At 26.7% G+C, this 7,500-nt stretch overlaps 1 protein-coding gene across 1 annotated transcript in view; it reads left to right on the top strand.

Moving 5' to 3' along the window:
• Positions 1–7,257: 7,257 nt before the first annotated feature.
• Positions 7,258–7,500, top strand: part of LOC122244785 (calsenilin-like) — a 65,660-nt gene continuing 65,417 nt past the window's right edge. Inside the window, exon 1 of the mRNA XM_086551745.1 lies at positions 7,258–7,500. This exon is cut by the window's right edge and continues 556 nt beyond it. The gene's annotated coding sequence lies outside the window, so the exon portion shown is untranslated.

The raw sequence follows: 7,500 nt of genomic DNA, 5'->3' as shown, positions 1-7,500 counted from the left end.
TATGTAATTTCTAGTACTGATAATGATGGTGATAATGATGATAAAAATAATAATGATAGTGATGATAATGATGATAACAATTATAATAATAATAATGATTACAATAATGTTAACAGCAATAATCATGATAATTATAAAGATAACGCCAATGACAACAACATCAATGATTTGGATGCTAGTGATGATAAGGATAATGATGATCATCATAATAGTAATGATAATAATAACGATAAAGATAATAAACGCAATGAAAATAATAATGATAATGGAATTATGAATAAAGATAATTATGATAATGGAGTTATGAATAAAGATAATAATGATAATGGCATTATGAATAAAGATAATAATGATAATGGAATTATGAATAAAGATAATCATGATAATATTGATGATTATAACAATAGTGATAATAGTCATGATAACAATGAGAATAATGATGATGATAATGATGATAATTAAATTAAGAATAATGCTGATAATAATGATAATAGTAACAATGATGATAATAAAGTAAATATGATAATAATCATATGAATGTTAGTAACGATTAATAACGATGATGACAATGATGATAACGATGATAATGATAATAACGATGATAATGATAGTAACAGTAATTAATGATAAAGCTGACATGGATAATAGTACTAATGATGATAATGATGATAATGAAAATGATAGTTATGATGATGGTAATAATCATAATGATAGTGACAATGATTATGATAATGATGATCATAATGATAGTAACAATAACTAATGATAAAGATGACATGGATAATGATGATGATAATGATAATGATAAAGATGACATGGATAATGATGATGATAATGATAATGATGATAATACTTATGATAGTAATGATGATATTGGTAAGGATAGTAATAAACATAAAGATAATAATAATGATAATGATAATCCTGATAACCCTGATAATCATAATAATCATGCTAATGATAATGATAATTGTAATCATAATAAATGATAATAATGATAGTAATAATAATAATGATAATAATAACGATGATAATAATAATAATTATGATAATAATAATAATAATAATAATGATAATAATAATGATAATAATAATAATGATAATAATGATGATAATAGTAATAATGATAATTATCATTATTATTATTATTATCATTATTATTATTATTATTATTATTATTATTACTATTATTATTATTACTATTATTATTATTATTATTATAAAGGAAAATAATAATAATGACAATGATAATGATGATAATGATGATAACAATGATAATAATAATGATAATAATAATAACAATATTAATGATAATAATAATGACAATAACGATAATAATAACAATAATGATAATAACAATAATAATCACGAAAATAGAAATGCTGACGAAGACAAATACCAACATTACCAACATGACAACAAACTCAACAACAACGGTATGCAAACAAGTCCATCAGAAAACAAGAAACAGAAACTAATTATGATTCTAAACACCCAGCAAGCTCTCCAAAGGTCACACAATTAGACAGACTAATTAAACCATCTTCAACCCAGTTCAATTTTACAGCAGGAGGCCGAGGCAAGCTTACCACTCCTGGCTTGTTTTGCCTTTCTTGTTCCTCGCTGGTCAGTCATGGCTTTTATATGTTCGTCTTGTTAGGTTTTGTTTTGGGTTGTTGTTAGCATTGTTGTGGTTGTTCTTGTTGAATTTATTGGTTGTTGTATTTTTTTCCTTGCTTATGTTTTTGTTGTTGTTGTATTTTTTTATTATTGTTGTTGTTGTCAGGGTTGGTTGTATTTTTTTTCTATTTTTTATTATTATCTTTATGATCATAATCATTATATTGTTTATATTGTTATTGTTGTTAATATGTTAACGTTATAGTTGTTATCGTTAGTATAATCATTACTTTTATTATCATCATTATGGTTATTATTAACATAATTATTATTGTTACCATTATTGTCACTATTATCATTATTATCAATATCATTATGATTATTATTATTGCTACTACTACTATTATTATTATTATTATTATTGTTGTTGTTGTTGTTGTTGTTGTTGTTGTTATTATTATTATTATTATTATTATTATTATTATTATTATTATTATTATTATTATTACTATTGTTGTTGTTGTTGTTGTTTTGTTGTTGTTGTTATTATTATTATCATTATTATTATTATTATTATTATTATTATTATTATTATTATTATTATTATTATTATTATTATTATTATCCTCATTATTATCCTTATAATCATTATTGTTATTAGTGTTACTATTATCATAAATTATTATTTTTTCGTTATTATCATAATCATCCTTCTTCTTAATATCACGTTATTATTATTATTATTATTTATATTATCGTTATGATGATAATGACGATAATGATAATGGAAACACTGATAGTAATAATGATAATGATAATGATAATATTTTAATGGTAACAATAATGATAGCGATGATAATAATAACAATGATTATAATGATAATGATAATCATTATCATTGAACCGAGTTCATTGTGACAAATGGATAAAAGGGTATAAATGAGACTGAATAGTTCCACTATACAAGAGATGTAATTTACACGTTTCGGGTTACCCCGTCTTCAGAACTACATGTAGTTCTGAAGACGGGGTAACCCGAAATGCGTAAATCACCCAAAATGCGTAAATTACATCTCTTGTATTGCGTATCTATTCAGTCCCATTTATACCCCTTTATCCATCATTATCAATATTAATATTACTCTTAATCGTTGTTGTTATCATTAACATAATGATGATTTTTATTTTCGTTACTACTATCATCCTCAGCATCCTTACTATCATTATCAATATTGTTACTAATAAGTAAGCATCATAATGGTTCGACATATAAATCAAACAACATACATAATACAGCACTTCAAAAAAACAAAACAATACTATCCCTTACCATATACTTAAGTTATACCTAATATGAACTGCCCATTTTCTCTTCGTGCTGGTTGAAAGAGGGAACAGAAAACGGAACAGAATTATTTCTTCCGGGTTAACATCAGACCGGAGATGAATATAACCGGAGGCTGTGTACTGTGCATTACGATATCACGCCTGTTGTTGATTTCACTTCTTGTTTGTCTTCTGTTTCTTCTTTTCCTTTGCTTTGTTTATCCCTTTGTGTCTGTGTCTTATGCTTATCATTTTATTATTATCATTATCATTATCATAATTATCATCATCATTATCTTTACTATCATTATTATTATCATCATCATTATTATTAAAATTAACATTATCATTATTACTATTATGTTTTTTTTATTGTTATTGCAGTTATTATCATTATTATTATTACTATTATCATTATCATCGCCGCTTTTATCATTATCATTATTATTATCAGTATCATTATTATCATCATCATTACCATCATCATTATTACTATTCCGTCATCATCATTATAAAAATTACTGTAATATGATGATTATTATAATTATTATTACTGCTGTTACTATTATTATGATTATTGTTATTATTATCATTATCATTATCCTTATCATTATCATGACTATAATTATTATTGATATGATTATTATTAGTATCATTATCGTTATCATCATTGTCATTATCATCATTAGTAGTAGTAATAGTATTATCATTGATATTATCATCATTATTAACATCACTGTTATTATCATCATTATCATCATCATTGTTATCATCATTTATATCATTATCATCATTATGATGATTATTGTTATTATTATTAACATAATTATCATTGTTATTGTTATGATTAATATTGTTACTATGAATATGATTATTGTTATTCATCTTATTGTTTTTTTTTTATTCTCATATTATTATCATCATTATCGTTATAATTATTGTTTTTTTATATTCTTACTATTACCATTATTATTGTTGATATTGCTAGTTTTTTTCATTATCATTATCATCATGATAATTTTTACTATTATTATTATTACCACTATATATTCTCTATGACTATTATCATCATTATTGTTATCATCATCATAATCATTATCATTATCACGTCAGCATAGAATTATCCCTATTGGTATGATTATCATCATCATTATCACTGTTAACATCTCTACTATGAATATTACGACGACGGTACAGTTACTCTACGGGTGTGCGCGCCACATTTGATTTAAATTTGCAAGACTTGTAAAGAAAACTGACGAGATTTCTCCTGTTGTTATAGACAAATTCACAATTTGAAATGACAGTCACTTTTCTCAAACATCGTCAATAAAGCAACAAATGTTTACAGTTGGTCTACCCTCATGATTTACATAATTATTACGCTTATTATGATATTAACATGAATAAACCCAAACTAATTCCACCACAATGTATATCAGGATTCGCTTCAAAGACATTAATTAATCGCTGATAATGATATTATGATTACTATCATTGCTCATCCTAATGGAATGCATTATCTGCATTCCTTGCGTAACAAAGTCTTTGTAATTTTATTGTCGTGTTTATATAATGGAAATTCTGATTATGTCTGCACAACAAGTTAATTGCACTGGATGCTAATTATATTTGTTTATTCAGAATACATAATATGTCCATCGCTCTCATAGTGACTGTGATTATGTTTGCGAATAGTATTGTTGCAGTCTTTTCAATAATGATTACATTGATTAATATGCATATCTATGTAAAACAGTAGCACTGTGGTAGCATTTATAGCCGAAGTAATTACGATGATGCAATATAAACATTAGCTGGTGTAGAGACCCACCACCCTTTTATCCTTCTATCTTTCTTTATCTACATATTTATTTATCTATTAATCTAGTTATGGTATATACCTAGCTAGTTGTCTTATGTATATCTCTTTAAATACCTGTAGATCCATTTAACTATCTATATCTTTCTCTATTCAACCAGTCACATATCAATTATCTATTTATCAATATTATTTCTATCTGTATCGATCGACCTCCATTTCATATATCAATCAACTTATCCATTTCATTTATTAATGTACATATAGCCTTACCGACAAGCCCATTTCTCCATCTCTCTCAATCATTTTATTTCTCCCTCACTAGTGTCCTTCCACCCCAGTGCATATTCTCTGTCTGTATACGTTATTAAAGCTATAACTAGCGACTTATGCTAAAGCTTAGGCGGAGAAAGGTATCATTACATCATATATAATGGTATATACAGGAGGTTGGAGTTTCCTTTATTGAGTTGGTTCCATGAGTTGTTGTGATATTGCACAGCATTCGAATCCTGTGAATTAATTTTCTGTTGTGTGCTTTATTTAATCACAAATCATTATTAAATTAATACTATTGCTACTATTACAAATGTCGATATTACTGTTATCATTATTTTCATCATAATTATTATCATCATCATAATTATCATCAATAGACTTTGTTATCATTATTGCTATCACTGCTAGTATTATTATTACCATACTTATTCCATTTATTATTACCATTCATATCCTTATCCTTCTTCTTATTATTACCGTTACTATTGTTATCATTATTGTCATTATCATTATCATCTTTGTTATCATGTTTTGTTATTGTTATTATCATTGCCATAATCATTATTATCATTATTATTTGTATCATCTTTATTATTCGTATTATCATTACAATATTTATCATTGTCATCTTTATCATAATTATTGATATCATGAATATCATCATCATCATCATTATTATTATTATCGTTTTCATCAGTATCATTATTATCATCATCATTTTGCTATTGGTATTATCATTATCAATATCATTATCATTATTGCCGTTATCCTTATCCACTTCATGTTTTTTTTTTATCATCATCATTATAATTATTATTAGCATCACTATATCCATTGCTATCGAAACTATAATTGTTATTATTATCCTCATTATCATTATTACATTTTCCTATCGTTATCACCTCTCCTTTCCCATGCCTGGCTTTCAAGTTAATTCAAGTTAATCTCAAGTCGTTCATGATTATTGCAAAATTCCAAAGCACCTCAGGTAGTCTTGGCTCCTAAATTCATAGTAAATTAGCATAGATAATTACGATATTCAAATTAAATGTACTACCTGTTAAAAAGTGACTTGAATACTCTAATGATGAAAAGGGCGAAGAAATGCTATATACAGAATGTATATTACTATTATTTTTTATTTTTATTTTTTTTATTTATTTATTTCATTTATTTTATTTATTTATTTATTTTATTATTATTTTTTTTTTGTCAAGAGACATAATATTCTGACACGATATTGTGATTGAGTCAACATGTATCGTCCTACCTGGGATTATTGGCAGCCACTATTATAACTCGATGATAAAGAACACATAGATATAAGCTTTGGTATCAATTTTTAGTTTTGGTGTATATATTATTACTAATGATTATATTCATACTAATGTTTAAAAAATATTCATCCTGATGCTATCAGTAAATTAATATCAGTTTAATTATAATATTATACTATTATTTTATTCATATCTTTGTTCATTGTTGACAAGAAATGAGTGAAAAGTAAATATGTTTAATTAAAAGTCATGATATTGATCACAATGAATACTAACAATTTTATGTCATTTATTTCCATTTTGATACCCTTGATAAAAGGCATTCAAATACTAACCCTGTCTCTTTAGAATACATCCAGTTGCAGTATTACCATAGGTGTCGGTAACTGCAACACGAGCATCACTGCTTATCCTTTAGAATTATTCTTTACTAATATAAATGAAATTATACGAGATGTGCCCGTAGAGTCTTCCAACCTATTGTATCGTTCCGAACAGGTTTCCCTGTTCATAAGTTTGGTGTTTCCATATACGCCAATAATTCAATAATTTGTTGGCAATGTATGCTTGGAGATTCTTATAAAATTACCAGAAATCTATATTTTCTTAAGAAGAGAGAGAGAAAGAGCGAGAGAGAGAGAGAGAGAGAGAGAGAGAGAGAGAGAGAGAGAGAGAGAGAGAGAGAGAGAGAGAGAGAGAGAGAGAGAGAGAGAGAGAGAGAGAGAGAGAGAGAGAGAGAGAGAGAGAGAGAGAGAGAGGAGAGAGAGGAGAGAGGAGAGGGAGAGGGAGAGGGAGAGAGGAGAGGAGAGAGAGGAGAGAGAGAGAGGAGAGAGGAAGAGAGAGAGAGAGAGAGAGAGAGAGAGAGAGAGAGAGAGAGAGAGAGAGAGAGAGAGAGAGAGAGAGAGAGAGAGAGAGAGAGAGACAGAGAGATTATTTGTAAAGAATTATTTGGATTGTATTTAGAGTTATATTTAACATGTAGATGCAAATATAGACAACCAGATGGTCAGACAACCGAGAAGACAAATGAGTGGTAGACACGCATATATAGATAGACACAGACCCGGCTAGACAAACATGTAAAATAAACTGACAAATATAAAAAAAGTGAAAAAGGAAACCAGTGAGAATAAATAGGAAAATAAAGAGAGAGAATAGGAGGCGAAAATAAGAGGA

The sequence above is a fragment of the Penaeus japonicus genome, unplaced genomic scaffold (genome assembly GCF_977035675.1).
Source record: "Penaeus japonicus unplaced genomic scaffold, GWHDUDI00000001_assembly GWHDUDI00000025, whole genome shotgun sequence".
Lineage (NCBI taxonomy): Eukaryota > Metazoa > Arthropoda > Malacostraca > Decapoda > Penaeidae > Penaeus > Penaeus japonicus.
This window is presented reverse-complemented; position numbering and strand designations above follow the sequence as displayed.